Genomic DNA, 21,592 nt, shown 5'->3' on the forward strand with positions numbered 1-21,592 from the left:
TCCCAAACACTGAATTGAGTCAAAGAAAAAGATGCAGCCAAGAAGAAAAATGGAGTGTGCTGAAATGGTGTAGTGAGAGAGACAGAGAGATAAGCTAAAGGTTTAACAACTACAGTGTGACATCATAGGGTCCCTCCCTCTTATTAATAATCCAGTATAGATGATCGTACAATCACACACACCCATTTCCAAACACACAAAATCATACAACAGAGTTTCTTTTACACAGAGTGTGCACTGGCACCTAATCTTACGTCACTTCGAAGGACAAGGAGAAAAATAGAACAATTGTAGAAGTTTATGAGAGAAGAGGTTTGAGTGGACTGTATGAGCTCTGTATTGTTTTCTTGGAGAAAGGGACAACATGCAAGCCTTCATCCTCCTCTTCCTCAGTGAGATCTTGCTGCTGAGACTGACCTCTGCAACCACACTGAAAGGTACCAAAACAAAAGCAATTCAACTTTAGATTCTAGACCAATTCTGGGATCATACATATTATTCATGAATATTTATAAAGCAAATTTGACTGCCTTTACAGTTTTAGCGTTTTTTAGTAGTAAGTTCCAAATCCACATGCATGCACTTGTGAAATGAATTGCATGCAGAAGGAAATCCTGCATGCGGTATGTCTATTCTAATGCAATATTACTGAAGTCATTAGTCTGGTATGCTGTGGATGCACGGTGCTGGTTAAAAAAAAATGCAAGCTCAGCTGTTGTCAGTCTGTATCTACAGATATACATAATATATCTGTTTCCTTTTTGGGGTTGGGATAGTGCAATGAGTTGCTGTTATTGTGATCATTTTGAAGAGTGCATTAAAATAATGCAATGATGTTTATGATTACACAGTTAATGATGTGTATTATATCAACAATGTATATTTCGAAAGTCTATTTGCAGGTCATTAGAATGGATTTTTATTGGAAGTCAGTAATGGATTCTGTTGAAATTGCTAAAATATTGTCTGTATTGGCAGCAAAGGTCACATCAGGAGGCAGCTCTGTTTGCATGTGTTTATTATCGGTTTCCTGTAAAGCTTGAATCTGTGAAGTGAGATTGTTTGAAAAAAAATTGAGTGCATGAAAGCCGAGTGCATGGGTGTTGGTTGAATGTGGATTCATTTCGGTTATTTTAGTTTGCTTTAATGTGTAATATCAAAATTTACTTCACACACTGAGTCTGTACTTAATGTGCCTGTGTCTGGATTTGTTTTGGCCTCATTACTCTCCTTGTCCTTTGTCACGTGTAAGGTGCATGTAAGAGCAAACCCTTGACTTTTGCAAGTTGTGCAAACTGACAAAGCATATATACTGAAAGAAGTAAGCATCAACTCTGCTGCCACTAAGCACTGACCTCTTCATCCTATGATGGTGTCTTATTGTAACACACCTCAGCCTTGCCTAATTTACCACAGGCCACCCATCTTTTAGGTCAGTGAAGTTCTCTAAATCCCTAGTTGCCATGGAAACCCCTGTTTACCAATTCCTCATTGTCATGTGTTGCACACACTTTCCCAGAGTAATTTTTTTTTTATATAGCTCAGGAGACTTAAAGTACTTCTCAGATATGTTTCAAGTGAATGTAATTCAAGTTTAATACACATTCCTGGTCTCATAGTGCATGATTAATCCGTGCATGTTTCCTTAAAGGAAAATGAGTTTGTCTTTTCTAATTTTCAACAAAATGTAAAAAATGTTTTGATATATTGATATGTGAAATATTGTTTTAATGTTAATTTGGCATTGTTTTAGGTTATTATTGCCTTTCTCAAACTAACTTGAATTTGAACATGACCTTGGACTTTGTCCTCCACATAAATAAATCGCATTTTAAAATATTTTAAAAGTTATTTAAAATGCTAATAATGTTTCAAAACATTACTGCTTTTACTGTATTTTATTATTATTATTTTTGATCAAATAATTGCAGCCTTGGTGAACAAAGTATTTTATGAAAGTCTTTTAATTTTTGTATTCTACTCTAGCTCTGATAATTTGATTTTGGAAGAATGTCATGATAAAGGTTTAACCTCATACTGAAATCTTTTGTTTGCAGACTCTAGAGTCCTGGCAAATCCGTGATATTGTTGAGATCTCTTCTGAAACTCTAAAGGAGAAATATGAGAGCAGGAAATGTCTCCATTTGTTTATCGATCAATCTCACTGCTCTCTAGGAGAAATCATCATTCTTATAGTTTCAGATTCAGTGGGTGACTATGTTTAACAGTAAATGAAACTTACATACAAGTAGTATTTTCTCACTTTACATACACGCATATCTCTGCAGCACAGCAGTTTATCTGCTGATTCCTCTGGGAGTCATACAGAAACCAGCTCTGATGTAATAAATGGGCTGTTTGTGTGATCTGGAACTCTGCGCTCAATGCCAGGGGTTTCCCTCAAGCGGTAACAACTTTCTCTGGCATAGGACATGCACGGTTTCATCATTCATTCTTCAGAAACGGCAAACGCACACATTTATGAGAAGCAAACCACAGGGGTCTCGTACTGGGATTCTTTTACGTGTTTGTGTTTGTTGTCAGTTCACAAAATTGAGTAATTATAACGGCAGAACGTGATGTTTGTGAGGGAAGTATAGTTGCTGGCGAGTGCATGGGTGCATGACCAAAACACTTTCGTTTAGACTGTAGAAGTGTAGCTTTCAGAAAGGAAAATCTGACACTGGACTGATTGTTATTCCAAACTCTTGGCAAGAACGTTGTAGATACAGTCACATGACTTCTAATATCCCTAGCTGAAGTCATAATGTAAATGTAAGGGATTGAAGTGAATCTGATGTGATCACTTTTCCTGTGTATTTGAATCCCAGTGCAAAGACAAAACATGAGGGTGCGTATCAGCGCTGTTGGAGACACCATTGTATTCAAGTTCTTCCGGCCCCATGTGGACACCAGACTGGAGGGATACATCCTGGGCTATGGCAGCAGCATGTTCTCCAAACAATTCATCCAGTTACCCGAGTATGGACAACCCTATGAGAATGAGATCGGTACTGTGTTTCTCTCTAGCCTTCTTTCATAGATTTGGTTGTTTATTTAACAGTACCTTCTCTATTTTCTAGATGCTGAGCCCAAATATCTAATTGCGGTACAGTCAAAAAATCCTGAGGAACCTAAGAAAAAATGTGCAGGTAAACAACACAAAGATGTCACAAATGAAATCAGAGAACAACTTCTGTGCATACAGTTACCCCAAAAAGTATTGGACACTTAAATCACACTTAAAAAGAATGCCATTAGATTTGCTTTTATACAACAGTTCAGGAAGTCGTTGGCCTTCACTACACAGTAAAATGTGATTAAGTTGTAAACAAAGATTATTGATTGGAATTTATCTTGAAGATTATGTACTATTACAGTCTTCCTACCTGAAATTTTCACATTGTATTACTTGCCATTTCTTTGTAATTTGTGAAATTTACTAGCAATTTCTGAGTGAAAAGTGTGCAATGAATTTTAGCTGATTACTGACTTGTGACTTCCAGGGAAAGTGGATCTAGAGAAACCATTGAACATTGTGATCGGCTCGGTAACACAGTCGTCCGTGCTGCTGTCCTGGGGGACACTAATGACCAGCCCCTTCATGGATACCGTTCTGGATGACTGTTTTGATGAAGGGTATGTGTCCTTGAGTGTCTATGTGTGCATATCCATGTACCGTGTGGGTGTTATCTGGATGTAATCAGTTTGTTGTTGACTTTCTCTCAAGATGTGCAATTATTACACTGACAGAAGACACAGAGCAGGTACAGGATTATGTGTGCAGATGTCCATATGTTCCAGAAACAACCAGACACTCTGATCACACACATGAATGGGCACAACAACAGACTTTAATAAACTAAACAGTATCAGAAAGAGTAAAAAAAGAAAAGGAAAGAGTAAAACAGAGTAATAAAATTAACAGATGTTTGGATGGAAAAAAAGAATTTGGGTCTGTATGCACAGACAAATACACACATTTATTTTTCTATCATTGTGGGGACTTTCCATATATTGTTTTTTTTCCCCCTAAACTAATGATGTTTTCCATCTCCTACATGTTTATATTTTTGTCAAGGCATCACTTAATATGTTTATGAAGTCATTGTTCTCATAGAGACTGTTGGATGCTTGCTGCAATTCAGCTAATTTCAGTTCCCTTTCAGTCAGTCACGTTCGACGTTACGTCAGTCGTGACTGACGAATTGGGATCTCGCCCGAGAGCCCAATCACCTTCGAGTGTAAACTAAACAAGCCAATGACAGTTGGCGTGCGTGTTTCGCCACGCGCACCCCGCCCCGCAGCGCGGGTATAAAAGGAGAGCGCGTGCAAACGCACATCAGCTTTTCGCTTCGGAGCCGAGCCTTCTAGGGATACATCCTGGGCTATGGCAGCAGCATGTTCTCCAAACAATTCATCCAGTTACCCGAGTATGGACAACCCTATGAGAATGAGATCGGTACTGTGTTTCTCTCTAGCCTTCTTTCATAGATTTGGTTGTTTATTTAACAGTACCTTCTCTATTTTCTAGATGCTGAGCCCAAATATCTAATTGCGGTACAGTCAAAAAATCCTGAGGAACCTAAGAAAAAATGTGCAGGTAAACAACACAAAGATGTCACAAATGAAATCAGAGAACAACTTCTGTGCATACAGTTACCCCAAAAAGTATTGGACACTTAAATCACACTTAAAAAGAATGCCATTAGATTTGCTTTTATACAACAGTTCAGGAAGTCGTTGGCCTTCACTACACAGTAAAATGTGATTAAGTTGTAAACAAAGATTATTGATTGGAATTTATCTTGAAGATTATGTACTATTACAGTCTTCCTACCTGAAATTTTCACATTGTATTACTTGCCATTTCTTTGTAATTTGTGAAATTTACTAGCAATTTCTGAGTGAAAAGTGTGCAATGAATTTTAGCTGATTACTGACTTGTGACTTCCAGGGAAAGTGGATCTAGAGAAACCATTGAACATTGTGATCGGCTCGGTAACACAGTCGTCCGTGCTGCTGTCCTGGGGGACACTAATGACCAGCCCCTTCATGGATACCGTTCTGGATGACTGTTTTGATGAAGGGTATGTGTCCTTGAGTGTCTATGTGTGCATATCCATGTACCGTGTGGGTGTTATCTGGATGTAATCAGTTTGTTGTTGACTTTCTCTCAAGATGTGCAATTATTACACTGACAGAAGACACAGAGCAGGTACAGGATTATGTGTGCAGATGTCCATATGTTCCAGAAACAACCAGACACTCTGATCACACACATGAATGGGCACAACAACAGACTTTAATAAACTAAACAGTATCAGAAAGAGTAAAAAAAGAAAAGGAAAGAGTAAAACAGAGTAATAAAATTAACAGATGTTTGGATGGAAAAAAAGAATTTGGGTCTGTATGCACAGACAAATACACACATTTATTTTTCTATCATTGTGGGGACTTTCCATATATTGTTTTTTTTTTCCCTAAACTAATGATGTTTTCCATCTCCTGCATGTTTATATTTTTGTCAAGGCATCACTTAATATGTTTATGAAGTCATTGTTCTCATAGAGACTGTTGGATGCTTGCTGCAATTCAGCTAATTTCAGTTCCCTTTCAGTCAGTCACGTTCGACGTTACGTCAGTCGTGACTGACGAATTGGGATCTCGCCCGAGAGCCCAATCACCTTCGAGTGTAAACTAAACAAGCCAATGACAGTTGGCGTGCGTGTTTCGCCACGCGCACCCCGCCCCGCAGCGCGGGTATAAAACAATTCAGCTAATTTCAGTTTTTCCTGTCCTTGTGGGGACAGATGTTCCCAACAATGTAGGCACAAAATAACCCACACACACCGTCCTTGTCAAGTTAGTGAAAAGCTTGACCTCAGCCCTCTACAAAACGACTAATTTGATCCCTCTGACCCATAAAAACCGTACAAATGCCAGAAAGAGAGAGAGAGGTTGAAAAAGAAAAAAAGGGTAAGCAAGCAAGGGCATCTATAACCCTACACAATATCTGAGTTTAGCCCATTAGTGCCAAATCATACTGAGATAATACCTACAAGTGTAAATTATTCAAACCAGAGGTCTATTTTTCATGATTAGACTGTCATTTTAAATCTAGTTATAGAGTCTTGTTTACCATTGTGTCTCCTCTCAGACAGTTCACAGTCCGCTACAGAGAGAAGGAACATAGCGATACCTGGAACTACCAGACCTGTCCATCCACCAGCACAAAATAACCCACACACACCGTCCTTGGTCAAGTTAGTGAAAAGCTTGACCTCAGCCCTCTACCAAACGACTAATTTGATCCCTCTGACCCATAAAAACCGTACAAATGCCAGAAAGAGAGAGAGAGATGTTGAAAAAGAAAAAAAGGGTAAGCAAGCAAGGGCATCTATAAACCTACACAATATCTGAGTTTAGCCCATTAGTGCCAAATCATACTGAGATAATACCTACAAGTGTAAATTATTCAAACCAGAGGTCTATTTTTCATGATTAGACTGTCATTTTAAATCTAGTTATAGAGTCTTGTTTACCGTTGTGTCTCCTCTCAGACAGTTCACAGTCCGCTACAGAGAGAAGGAACATAGTGATACCTGGAACTACCAGACCTGTCCATCCACCAGCACAGTCATCGACCACCTCAAACCAGGTGCTCTGTATGAGTTTGCAGTCTGTGCAGACACCGACACGAACAATGGCGTCTGGAGTCCAACGGTCATCCAGAACACAGCTGGTGTGTCCCACTACAAATCATCCATTTTGCAATGAGTCGTAGATTTTAATATAAAGTCTTTAGATTATAATTATGGACATTTATTGTGTGTTAAAGCAGCACTATGTAACTTTTTCTGTGTTCAAAATTTGCGAAATGTATATAATGAGCGAGTACATCAACAATTCATCTTCCAAACCGCGTTTTTGTCTTATTCCAAATCACTACGGTACACTTATAATAAGTACTTATATTTGGACTATTGTAGCCTGGTCGGGTCGTCACCGCTGCGGAGTAACACATACCTGCGTGAATCGCCATAGACAAACTTAGAGAAGTAGCTCCGGTTGGAATGTTCTTCCGCGGGATGTGCGCAGTTATGTTTATTACCCGCTAGAGCGCCAAAAGTTACATAGTGCTGCTTTAACAATTGTCTTGTGTGTTTTTTATTTCTCCTATGGATGTTTAGGATGAATATCTGACACAAAACGTACTGTAACTAAGAAGTTTACAAAACTTGATTAATTTCCCCCTCACAGATCAAATAATAGAGCCAAGCAAGGAACTGAACCAGGCAAAGCCTAAGGTAAAATAACGGAGCTTTAAAGATAATACTTTTGTTCTCTCGCTTTCGCTCTCTCTTTTTTTTTTTTACTTTGGATATTGCTCTCTAAACAGAAGCCAGTCTTAGCAAGCCAGCAATCATTCTTGCCACCAGTTACAGGTAAAATACATCTTTTTCCTTCCTTTACACAGTCAGTGATAGTAGTAATGAATATAAAATATGTAATGACCTGCCACTTTCTAGTCTTAAACAACATTAACCAGACCAGAGCAGCCCCTCTTCTCATACACACTAGCCTTCCAAAGCCAAGGAAAACTTCAGGTAAATGACATTCTCTCACCTTTGAAATACACACCTGGTTTTCTTCATAAAACAGAGCCTGAATCAACATTATAACTAAAATGACAAACTTTTTTTTTTTGCTAAGTTTACAGCTTTAAATGTTTAGACATCTTTAAACATGAAACAAATTAAGTACACCTGCTTTTACTCATATTAATTATCCTTCCATGTAAAACAGACTAAACAATTCATCTGTGTTTTAAATTGAACAGCTCATACTGCACATGTAGTGGGTCCCCTGTCACAGTAGTTTTCAAGATAAATTCCAAATAAATGTCTTTCATGTGTATCATAATTCCATGTGCCAAATGTGAATTTTCTGAAAGATGCACAAGCTGGAGGAAATGTTGGAGGAAAAAAAACATGCATTTATGAAACATTTGAAATTCATCTAATGATTTTAATCACTTTTATTTTCAAATTAATTCCTGCTAAAGGATTTTATTAAAACCTAAAAATGTCCCATTAACCTCTGAAACAGGAGAGCTACATATCTCATTATCAACAAACTGAAATCAATGCCTTTTTATTTCTGTTCTTATCCTGTGTGTGCCATTTTCATTGAATGTCTGTGATACAAAATGTGACCCTGGACCACAAAACCAGTCATAGGGGTCAATTTAAAAAAAAAAAATTGAGAACAGAATAGATAAGCTTTCCATTGATGTATGGTTTGTTAGGATAGGACAATATTTGGACGAGATACAACTATTTGAAAATCTGGAATCTGAGGGTGCAAAAAAAATCTAAATATTGAGAAAATCGCCTTTAAAGTTGTCCAAATGAAGTTCTTAGCAATGCATAATACTAATCAAAAATTAAGTTTTAATATATTTACAGTAGGAAATGTACAAAATATCTTCATGGAACATGATCTTTACTTAATATACTAATGATTTTTGGCATAAAAGAAAAAAATAATTTTGACCCATACAATGTATTTTTTGGCTATTTCTACAAATATACCCCAGCGACTTAAGACTGGTTTTGTGCTCCAGAGTCACATATATGCCTTCACAAATTCACAGAGTGGATCGGGAAAATAATCTGGATCATATTTTCAGCACCCTCTACCGCATGCATTATGATAGACCTATAGAAAAAAATATTTGAAACTTTTTCTTTTCTAAGAATGGCTTAACTTGAAGTGCTGTAAAAAAAATTTGGGGAAAAAATATTATTTTAAGGTACTTTATGATATGTTGCCATACGGCAACAACATACAATAGTGGATCTAACTTAGAAGTGTAAGTTTACTTATAATTAATATTTTTCCTCAGAAATGTGTTTGTGTTGATTCAGTTGGTGCTACAGTATTATAAGCTTTAACACAGTACTTATAAACGACACCTTATACATACTTTCCAACAACAACAAAAAACTACTTTTTTTGTACTTGTGTGTTTTGTGACTTTTTTTTTGTTGGTGTCACATCCAACTACACATTTGAAAACATGAGAAAGGTTGTCATGCTGAAAGCAAAAGCATGTAATTCCCAGTCGTGTATTGGGAATGCAGTCTTCCTGAATTTTGGACAACAGAATAATCTAGTTCTTGTGCCAGCAAACTTTATTCAAGTAATACAAAACCTTTGTACTTTGTAACGAACAGTTTCTCTTTTAAAAGGCGTTCTTATAAAGCGATTCTTCTGGTACAATTAATGTGACATTTTATGTCGTATTAACTAAAAACACGATCCAAAGAGTCCAGCATTTTAGTGGTTACTCTTAAAGGAATGTTCTGGGGTGAATATAAATTAAGCTCTCTCAACTGTATTTGTGACCCTGGACCACAAAACCAGTCATGGGGTCAATTAAAAAAAAAAAAATTGAGAACAGAATAGATAAGCTTTCCATTGATGTATGGTTTGTTAAGATAGGACAATATTTGGACGAGATACAACTATTTGAAAATCTGGAATCTGAGGGTGCAAAAAAATCTAAATATTGAGAAAATCGCCTTTAAAGTTGTCCAAATGAAGTTCTTAGCAATGCATAATACTAATCAAAAATTAAGTTTTAATATATTTACAGTAGGAAATTTACAAAATATCTTCATGGAACATGATCTTTACTTAATATCCTAATGATTTTTGGCATAAAAGAAAAATCAATCATTTTGACCCATACAATGTATTTTTGGCTATTGCTACAAATATACCCCAGCGACTTAAGACTGGTTTTGTGATCCAGGGTCACAAATGTGTCTTTTTCTACGGTTTCATCAACAGGGGCGGAAAATCCCACGACAGTTCCTGACAATCCACCGGCCTCCAACAAGGCCCTTCCTTCCTCTCACGCGTTTATTATTCTGCCCACGCCAAATACCACAAGCACAGTTCGACCTCGAAACCTCACCAGTCATCCCAGTACAACCCAAGCAGATCTTATTACAGAGCAACATACTAGCATAACCCCACAACAACCTACAACATCTCAGCCACAACCTTCCAGAACCCAACAAAAAACCAGCACAACCCAACCACCACCCACTACAATCCAACCATATACCATCAAAACACATATCTCAGTCAAAGATCAACCATATACAGCCAAACAGCTACTGAATACAGCACAACACCAGTTTAGTGAAACATCTTCCCCTAATCCACCTACAACCAAACCACCAATTCACCAAACTCCACAACTCACCACAAGCACTATCCAGGAACATCCCCACCCATCTAAGAAACAAGACACCATAACTCAGGACAGTCTCCATACAAGAAAAATTCAGCCCAGTACCAAGCTGCATCGATTGAGCACAACCCAGCGTTCACGAGGCACGTCCAAACACCAAACCACTCACACTTACTTTCCAAAAACCACTTCTCACTACCAGTCCAGTACAATTGCACATTCTGAACAGCCAAAGTCCAAACCACCACCACCACCACCAACAACAACAACAACACAGAATTGGTCCACAAACAGCCATTCTCTGACAAACACAGCTTTGACTTCACCCACTACGTTAGCAAATATTGTCTTAGTAACGGACAAACATACAGATGTCTTAGTATCACAGCTGAAAACCAATGTTAGCAAACATCCAGTATTTAGCACTAATCCATCCATCCCTGAAGAATATTCTACATCCCATATTCCCACAACTGAATATCAACCTCTTACCGAGAACATACAGGAACGGACTCCACATCCTGTACCCATAACCTTTTGGTACCAGCCTAGACCCAGCACCACAACAAAGCATTCCAGCACCATTAAACAGCAAGCTAGCACTGCTAAATACAACCCAAAAACGGACTCCCAGATTGAAAATCAACAACCTACTCCTGAAGAATGGTTGCCAGGTACCCCAAAAAACCTATTAAATCTCACACCTCAAACAGCTTTCACCAAAACCGATGCCGTTCAAAACTCACCTGTGGCGGAGAAGGTAAAAGTGGGGACGAGTCTTCCAAGTCGACCAGCGGGTAACTTCTCCCCTAGACATATGATGTAGAAACAGGCTAGTTTTAGTAATCTGAAGCAATCCGGCAACCTAAAATGTATCACTTAAGACAGGAGTGTCAAGTCCTGTTCCTGGAGGGCTACTATCCTGCAGAGTTTAGCTCCAATCCTAATTAAGCACACCTGAATCAACTAATCAGGATTGCTAGAAATTTCCATTCAAGTGTGTTGGGGCAGGTTGGAGCAAAATTTTGCAGGACATTGGCCTTCTAGAAGCAGGATTGGACAACCCTGTTTTAAGAAGTTCTTTGATGTTTTTCATTTGTTACGCCATTTTTTAAATAACTGGTGCCAGATATTCCTTTAACAGTCATGGATAATCTAGATAGGCTAAAAGCTATTGGGCAGAGATTTTCTGAGAATATTATCATTACAATATGTTCTACTTTGTATAAGACTTATGTAAGTCTGCCTCTGTATGTCAGCTAGTTCCCAGCCAAAGGACGAACAGCTACTGTCACAGCCAACACTCACAAATGAGGTGGCCAATAGGAACGAGGGTAATGATATCAGCTCCAGTTTTTTTCTCCTAATTGTGCTGTTTGTCACCTGTCCATATTAACCGCATAAATGTTCATTGTACACAGTAGCATCGTGATTGTCACCACCACTTCCAAATGTCATCCTGCTGGGCAATGCCATTACCACCTGACTAGCGCTGAAACAGCCCCACCACTGCCCCTCAGTAATCTTTAAACCAGCACCAGCTCTCACATTACTATGTCATTCATTCACCTCAAGTGTCTGACTACTTCATCCACTCTTAATGTCCAACACTTGCACTGTCATATAATGCTACGCACACCATTTCCACCATCTTCTCTTCTAGAGCTGTTGGCTTCTGTTTCTGGATAGCTGGTGCTCATTTGTGAGCTTCCCAGACTCATCCCTATTCAGTCAGTCAACAGATCTGTTGTCATAATCTTTAATCATTGTCTCCTTCCCATTGATGACTGTGTTTGTGTTTATCTAGGCAGAGGTATCTTCCGCAACTCTTCTTCTGTGTTCCACCCTTTGGCACGAAATGCTACTCATAGACTGAGGCCTCACGGTCGTGTCCCTCCAGTTCCCCCTAAAATGCTTTTCAGGCCACCCTTCGGGTATCGTAACTCAACTCTCAACAAGAAAAGGGGTATAAAAACTTTGAGGTCTTCGCACCGACACAAACATAATTTGTCTTTTAAGTAGGGCCTTTAACTGTTCAGCTTTCCTTTCATGCTTTTAATAATGTATCCAGCCATCTTTACTTTCATTTACTAATTCATTTTGTCATTCATTTTGTCTATCTGTTTTATTAGACTTTTTAAATGTTATGTAGTGTGCAGATTCATAAATCTGTTGCACTAGGGCTGTTTCACACCACATGCACATGCAGAAGCATGTAAGTGGAGCTGTAGTGTACACTGCAACATTTCTAAAGAGAAAAGATAAAACTGATTTTTAGGTTACGGCACTGTGTATATATTTTAATTTTGGCCATTTAAGTAATTAAGTTATATTTATTTTATATCCATAAATTTTTTATTATTATTTTTGCTTCATAAATCAGTATATTGCAAAACAAATACTTATTTGCACAGTGTGAATTCTGTAGCCTGTTAATATGGCCAACAATATAAATATGAAGAGATTTCATGTGTGGAGTGAAGCAGGCCTTAGTCTCATTCTTAATTGGCTTCCAAAATGAACCTTCGACATGAAAAAGTAATTAAAAAGGTTGAACTTTAACTTTTTTAGTTGCAATGTAAAAACAAGAGTGAATCAAAAATATTCTGTTTTCTATAGATTCTATATAGTCTCTTCTTTCAATATTATGTTTATTTAACATTCTCTGTTCACCTGGCATTGTTAGACATGGCAAGAAGTTATGGGCCTATGTATATACTGTTAATGGACATTCTTCTTTGCACATGGTTTCTGGGTTGGGTTTTAAATGTATTTATTTAAGGGACTCTTAGGACCTGTTGACAAGATTCATGTGTTATTTGCAGGGAAAAGACACACACACCAACACACACACACACACACACACACACAGTCTCTCTTTCTGCCAAAAGTCTTGTTTCCCCATCTTATCTTCTTCACACTGTCATTTAATTCTGCACAACAGCTTATTACTCCTGTGACACCTGATATTACAGCTCAAACTGTACAGTTCAACTTTTGTCATTTAAGTTCCTCACATCTGGTCTCTTACTCTAATATTTATCATATAAAGTCAAATACAAACATTCTCGTACTTATATTGTTTTTTTTTAAGTGTTTATGATATTCTGTTATCATTTCTTATTGTATTTTTGTCATGTCCCTTTAATGTTTGCATTTAATGACGTGGCTTAGATTCCTTTTTAATTTCAAAATGGCTTTGATTAAAATTGTTTTTTTTTCTATCATGACAGTGCCCCATGGTGAGCAGCATCAAGGGCTTTGGGGGTCCAAAATTCAGAAGGGAACCAGAGAGCAACATGGTAAACTGGATTTTGAATGCTTATATTAGAGGTTATCTTAGTTTTATCTCATAAGGGGGTTGCAACATCACATTTCCATTACAATCCATGTGATGTTACTGTAGTTGCAAAGCCTGGTGTTGTGTTCTTTAGTTTATTGAGTGATTTTGTAGTCCCTGTCCCAGAAAATTGTGAATCCTGTTGTTCATAGTGTTAGTTTGGATATAGTTTTAACATGATGTTGGAGATAGATGTCCCTATTTGGTGAAAACATCTCCTGTCTAAAGAACAATTCCCTTGCAGCTGGATTTCATGACCATGCTGGGCCAAAGAAAATGTTTAGGTGCTGTTCATGTTATGATTTTCAGAAGTTTTCAGAGCTTATGATTCTGTGGAAAAGCATGACAGTTCAGCCATTGATAAACTTAGCCAGCCTCTAATGCGAACCCAAGACCCTCTCTCACTTTCTCCATACCAGAGACAACATTGACACTGAATAATAGAGAATTAAATCACTGTCCTTACCCAGTTGCTCATCCCATCCATCCAATCCAACTCATATTAGAAAGTCTACTTAAACACAGACATATGATTACTTGAGGAAAATGTGAAACCATCCAACCGTTCTTCATCCAACTTTTCTTAAAAACCTTCTATTCATACTAAATTAGATTCCTAAAAATGATCTGGAATGTTTTGCAAATCGCATATTGGAATAATAGTCCATCAGAGAAATGGCTGTTGGAAATAATTACGTTTTGAAATTGATTCATTGACAGGCTTTGGTCAGTATTATCCTGCACTTCTATTTTGAGTGAATATCCAGCATTATAGCCATGTAGGTCTGCACTTCATCATAGTATTGGTCCCTCAGAGCTGTTCTTGGAGAAGCCGCAGTCCTGAGAGTCTGGACAGCATTAAAAGATCCCTTTTGGCTCACACAGTACTCTGACTGTGCGGACATTAGCCTGATGTCATGCATTATTTTTTTTTAATTCCAACCATGTGAATGTTATGCAGAACATACTTTACCTTCACTTCTAAATAATAGTCAGTGTGCAGTTTTTCAGGCCTTGGAGATTTATAATAATGTGAAATAGCTGTTTCTTTATGCTGATGTGATTTTTTTTTTTAAAGTGAAAACTAAATTCAAAGGACCAACACAAATGCCATAGTAGCTCAAGCTGTCTTTTTTGTTCAGATTAATCTCAGCTACAGCATAATTTGGTTTGGGTTTAAATGTTTTTGTTGTTGTGGTCAGGCTTTTCACTGACTCCTCTATTAACCACGAACAATCACCCTGTATCTCTTACTAATTTGCCGCCTTCTTTTACAGTGAAGACAAAGCTGAACCTTGTCTCAAAGACTAAAGAAAAGAGTGAGGACACTGACAAATAAAGATATCAAAATCTATACAGCAACAGTCTTGCTGGACTTAATGCACATGTATTTCTTTCTTTAACTTTTAGAAAAGGTTATTGATCTGAAGCAGATGGACCCAGTACCAGATTTGAAACCTCTAGCTCCACCCACTACTGAAAGACCAGCCAAACAACGGCCTTCATCGACAACAACACCACAATCTGTTTTTGAGGGTATGCTCTAATGCGAGTTATGTAATTTGTACGATTCTTTTATAGAGAACTATGGTGAAGAGAACACACTGGATGCTGAAATTAGAGTGTTTCTGTGCCAGTTTCTCCTAAAGTGCTGGAAACATGCAAGATGATCTGTTGAGAATGAGAGAATTAGTGTATCTAACGGAGTTGGAGTCTTGAACTTGTGGTCTTGTGGTGTTTCATGTATGCCTTTGAATCTTAGGGAGTCGTTTTGATACCGGTGACAACTCCTCTGTGTTCAGTTCTCATCCCCTATCTGAGGTGGATGCCACAGGGAAGAAACGTTTCGTAGGTAAGAATATAGGCCTGGACCTACAGCACTGTCAGACAGAATTGTGTCTGATTTATGATTCACAGTCTTTTGACATGAGTGTTGGACCTCTGATTTGCTGTCCTCTATTTGCAGCACCTCACGTGGTCTATAGAACCGACAAACGTCCGGAGGAGCCCTGCTCTGTCACTCACTCTCTCAGCTTCTTTCCTGATGAGGAGGTGGGGTACTTGAATGTCACTGGCCCACCCAAGACCCCTCCATCCAACCTTACTGTGGTCACAGTGGAAGGATGCCCCTCCTTCATCATCCTTGACTGGGACAAAACAGACAATGAGACCACAGGTATACAGAACATTTGATTGCTGTCTTTACTGGCTTAAACTATAGAGGCATTATTGAAGGAGGTGATAGACAGCTTGAGAAATGAATGGGAAAAGTTGCAATGGCCAATACGGCAGCTGTTGGAATAAAAGTTAAAAGAGCCAACTGCGTTTTTGATGGATGCAAAGTCTGTTTTTTTTTTTACCTCTGGTATGTGCATTAGCTGGGCAAGCCTGAAAAATACTGGTTTTTAGCATTGGTTTGAGCTTAGGAAGTAAAATTTATGATACCATTGTTGTCAGACTTTATTGCTAATTGAAATATGGCCTTGAAAAGTTCTTTTGACAAATCTTAACAGATTTTTTGTCTTTTTCCATTCCAGCAGAGAGAAGTTATACTTTATGCCCATTACCTGCATAGAAAATAGCTGCCAAGATGGCCGCCAAGTGAACTGGCTTGCCTTGAGGGGACTTTGGTTAAACTTACTGTAGTTGGATTTAACAAGATATATGAGATACAAAAATTAAAATTCTGTCATTATTTACTCATTCCAAAATTAAGTCATTCCAAACCTATATTACTTTATTCCATGGAATAAAGGAGATATACTACTGTTCAAATGTTTGGGGTCGGTAAGATGTTTTAATGGTTTTGAAAGAAGTCTCTTATTCTCACTAAGGCTACATAAATAAAGTAAAAACAGTAATATTGTGAAATATTCAAATTTGAATATATTTTAAGATGTAATTTCGTCCTGTGATGCAAAGCTGAATTTTCAGCAGTCATTACTCCAGTCTCCAGTGTCACATGATCCTTCAGAAAACATTGTAATATGCTGATTTGGTGCTGAAGAAACTTTATTGTTATCACAATTGGATTCTTTGATAATTAGAAAAGTAAAAAAAAACTGACCCAAAACGTTTGAACAGTAATGTAGTCCATTGAATAGAATAAAGCAGCTCAGACATTCTAGGAAACATCTCCTTTGGTGTTCCATTAAAAATTGGAAACAACAAATTATGTTTCTGTTGTATCAAAAGAATATGAGGTAGTTTCCTCCACCAAGGGTCCGCGTGGAGAAGAGGTGTCCATCCAGACAACAAATCAAACACATACAGCTGTGGAGAACCTGAAACCAGAGAGCAGGTATGAAGACACACACACAAAGACGTTAAGTTCTGTGTCATGGACTTCAATAGTTCTTAATTGCTGTACACTAACCCATAGTCCTACCCTTACAGACACATTTAAACATATTTGAAATAATGTATCATTTAGTCCTGCTATGAAGCTATTCTCGCAGTGGGGCAGTAAAGGTCCACTTAATGTTTGTTACAATAAAATACACCTGATTAGTAATGTTTGGTTGTCTGATCAACATAATATTGGTTCAGTATTATTAATGAATTTTCTTTTGTAGTTATGAATTCAAAGTTACACCCAAAAATGAGCTGGGTTCAGGCCAAGCCAGTGAACCAGTCACCTTCAGTACTGAGTCAGGTAAGCGGAAAAGAAATGTTAAATTAATTCATTATGAATACATTGTGTGTTCAGAATATGTGAAAGAGTCTCATCTAAAAGCTCCAGTGCTGAAACCACAATCTGGTCTGAGGTCATTGTGAAATCATTTGGCTCATCCGGTGAATCTGAGCTTTGTTTGTTCTAGAAGTGTCACTGGGCCAATTGTATCAACAAGAGAAGCTTTAATGGTTTTTACCTGTAGAGTTTTTGCACTACATTGAAAGTCATCTCAAGCCAAACAAGAGCATTGTGTGAAAAACAGACCTAAATATAAATCATTATTCACTTAAATCGCATTTAAATCTCATTCATGCTTCAAAACATCCGAAAGGTTTGCGATCAGTCACGTGTTGCGTGAAAACTGATTGTTTTGAATCCCTGAACAATTTAAAGAAAATGGCACTTATATGATAATAGAGTCATGCAGGCCAAGGTAACTTGAATGAGACATCAAGCTCACAGGTGTGTGTAATTGGCAATGAACTTTTGCTGTAATGTATATGTATAATTAGCATATAAGCATTACTGTCAGCAGTGATGTATAAGCCAGTAAATATAAGCCAGTGTCTGGCTTATATTTAAGGAAAGGATTCTGACCTTTCACACTTATGTGTTTTAGATGTAACTTTTAGATGTACATTTGCATATACACTGTTCAAAAGTTTGGGGATTTTCAGTAAGATTTTTATAATTTTATTCATCAAGGATGCATTAAAGGGGTCATATGATGCTGCTAAAAAGAACATTATTTTGTGTATTTGGTGTAATGAAATGTGTTTATGCGGTTTAAGGTTAAAAAAACACATTATTTTCCACATACTGTACATTCTGTACACTCCTCTATGCCCCGCCTTTCTGAAACGCGTCGATTTTTACAAAACTAATCGGTCTGAAAAGCGAGGTGTGCTCTGATTAACCAACTATCCAGTGCGTTGTGATTGGCCGAAAAGCTCAAGCGTGTGACGGAAATGTTACGCCCCCCACCATACTGTGTTGATGCCGTGTCCCGGCCGGAGCAACGACACAAAAACATGAAAACCCATTACAAACGAGGCATTTGTAGCATCCAGTGGGGACATAATTACGGATTATAATGACTTACACTGTCTTTTTACGCGTTGCGTTGCATCGCGCAAACATAAAACCATGTCTGCATTGGTGATCGGAAACCTGATCAACTCTATGCGAATGAGATGTGTTGCACTGCGTGAGGCAAATGGTGGTCACACCCAGATACTGACTGGTTTTCGGACCCCCCCGGACCCCCCAATACAGTAAAACTGCACATTTTAGAGTGGCCTTTTATTGTGGCCAGCCTAAGGCACACCTGTGCAATAATCATGCTGTCTAATCAGCATCTTGATATGCCACACCTGTGAGGTGGATGGATTATCTCGGCAAAGGAGAAGTGCTCACTAACACAGATTTAGACAGATTTGTGAACAATATTTGAGAGAAATAGGCCTTTTGTGTACATAGAAAAAGTCTTAGATCTTTGAGTTCAGCTCATGACAAATGGGGGCAAAAACAAAAGTGTTGCGTTTATAATTTTGTATATCAGTGTATATTGTTATTGTGGAATAAAATTACTCATATAATGATATAAGATGTTGGTTAAAATGCCAACACCTACTTTTTTAGCAAGGATGCATTAAATTAATCAAAAGAATATAGACTTTTACAGTGATAAAAAAAAATATTCTATGTCAAATAAATGCTGATCTTTTAACATCTTTTAAACTTTCTATTCATCGGAGTCCTTATATATATATATATCACAGTTTCCATCAACTATTTTCAACATTGATACTAATAAAAATGATTTCCTGAAGTGACACTGAAGACTGCAGTACTGGTTGCTGAAAATTCAGTTTTGCCATTACAGGAATAAATTGTATTTTATAATATATTCAAATAGACAGTTATTTTAAATTACAATATTTCACAATATTGCTGTTTTTAGTGCAGTTTTGATGAAAAAATGCAGCCTTGGTGAACCTACTTTCTAAAACAGTAACAAAATCTTGCTGACCCCAAAATGTCACATCAACAATGCATTAAGTTGCAATGAAATCATCATGTTTCTTCTGTACTACAGCTGATCCTCGTGTGAGTGAGATCCAAACTGGTAAGAGCTCCAGTCACCTCAAGCATACAATATTAAAAATAGAAGGACACGATATGCCTATACAAACTCTACATGTGTGTCTAATTTATATTGGCTCTCATAGGTAAAAATGCCATCTGGTCATCATTTCCATTCAAGGCTGACTCGTACTCCGAGTGCAATGGGCAGCAGTTCATAAAGCGGACCTGGTACCGCAAGTTTGTGGGTATCCAGTTGTGCAACTCTCTTAGATACAAGATCTACCTGAGCGACTCTCTTAATGGTCCGTATCAACCAATCACAGACTCCCCAGATATTTTTGCTATTTAACTAATAAGTCACTTAGTTACTTTTTAGTTCTTTCTTTCTCCAGGGAAGTTCTACAGCATAGGAGATCAAACAGGGTATGGGGAGGATCACTGCCAATTTGTTGACTCGTTCCTGGACGGACGAACCGGTGGTCCTCTTTCACCAGATCAGTTACCACCCAGAAAAGGTTTCTAATAAAAACTTTTTTTTTAATTTAACAAAAACACAGTAATCTAACACTAGTACACGAGATATAACGATCTTTCCTGTCTTATCAAGGCTTTTACCGGGCCATGCGTCAGGAGCCTGTCAAGTTTGGGGAGATCGGAGGAAATTCTATGATCAACTACATGGCCTGGTACGAGTGTGGGATACCCATTCCTGGGAAGTGGTAGGACCCTGAGGAGCAGATGGGAGACGTGTCGAATAAGAAACATCAGTTGCCAAGGGAAAACAGCTTTTTTATGGGATGTTTGTGTACAGAGAAGGATTTCATTGGAGTATGTATCTGTATTTTCAGGTATCAGGCACATATAGAATTATTATAAGCTGAAGTAGTGCAGCAATCGTACAGAGAGCTAAATGAATATTACTGTTGAGATTAAAAAGTTTAACTTTTGGGATTTTAGGGAAGCAGGCTCCCTTAAAGGCTAGATGAATGTGTATATTTTTTATCAAAATGTTGCATATGCCACTGAAACACAAATGACCACGACTGGCTAACTTAAATTAATGTTCCAGGGTTAAAACAGGTTTTGTAGACAGCATCTACTCACAGACAGCATCTGACATTGTCATCACAGAAAATAATTTTTTATTTTGAACCAAAAAATTGTTCACATTAATGTGAATTGTTTTGAACAAAAATTGTTCACAGTAATGTGAGGCTTATATTTATATTTTTAAGGTTTATAATGAATCTGCTTTACCAATAAAAGCACAAGCCGTTTATTTTAAGATCTTTTTTTTTGTAGCTACATGTTTTATTCATGTTTTCATATTTATGCAATCGTCTCTCAGAAATAAAGAAAAATCAGTTAAAGACAGACCTAAATTGAGGATAAATATGTTCATTCCATGAACAATTGAGCAACACTTCCATTACTTCTGTCTCAAAGTCTTTATTCACCTCCTGAAAACAATGTTACAGTTTATACAGAAATGACAGGCTTCACTGCAGAGGGCCAGTCAGGGGTTAGTAAAAACCAGGACATTTGGAAAAAGTAAAGAAAACTAAACAAACATCACTTTATGATAATTTTCTAGTGTTTACACAAAACTCAAGGTTTATGACAAAATAATACCAATGAGGAGACCAGTGATAAAATAAAATGCACACAGAACACCCACACACACACAGCTGTCCACTCCCACACCATTTGGTCTCCTATGTGTGCAAATACACACATACAATCTCACAAATGACAGGCTTCAATGACAGGGGCCAGTGCAGAGGGCCAGTCAGGGGTTACATTTGGAAAAAGTAAAGAAAACCAGTAAAGAAAACTAAACAAACATCACTTTATGATAATTTTCTAGTGTTTACACAAAACTCAAGGTTTATGACAAAATAATACCAATGAGGAGACCAGTGATAAAATAAAATGCACACAGAACACCCACACACACACAGCTGTCCACTCCCACACCATTTGGTCTCCTATGTGTGCAAATACACACATACAATCTCACAAGTTCATTCTCCCAAGCATTCATACAATCATCCAAAGCACAAACAAACACAATATTAGAATGTCAAACACAGATTTTGGGGCTGATGCGTTGGAGACAGAGAAAACGTATAGCTCGTGGTGACATTAACGGCCTTTTACCGATACCCAGGGCCTGGCTGAGCGTAGCCCTGGCCAAAAGGGGGGCGGTTTCGGGCAT

At 37.8% G+C, this 21,592-nt stretch overlaps 1 pseudogene; it reads left to right on the plus strand.

The window, feature by feature from the left end:
- Nucleotides 1–205: 205 nt before the first annotated feature.
- On the plus strand, nt 206–20,583 carry LOC107720124 (target of Nesh-SH3-like; annotated as a pseudogene).
- The last annotated feature ends 1,009 nt before the right edge of the window (nt 20,584–21,592 follow it).

The sequence above is a fragment of the Sinocyclocheilus rhinocerous genome, unplaced genomic scaffold (genome assembly GCF_001515625.1).
Source record: "Sinocyclocheilus rhinocerous isolate Xijiao unplaced genomic scaffold, SAMN03320098_v1.1 scaffold631, whole genome shotgun sequence".
Lineage (NCBI taxonomy): Eukaryota > Metazoa > Chordata > Actinopteri > Cypriniformes > Cyprinidae > Sinocyclocheilus > Sinocyclocheilus rhinocerous.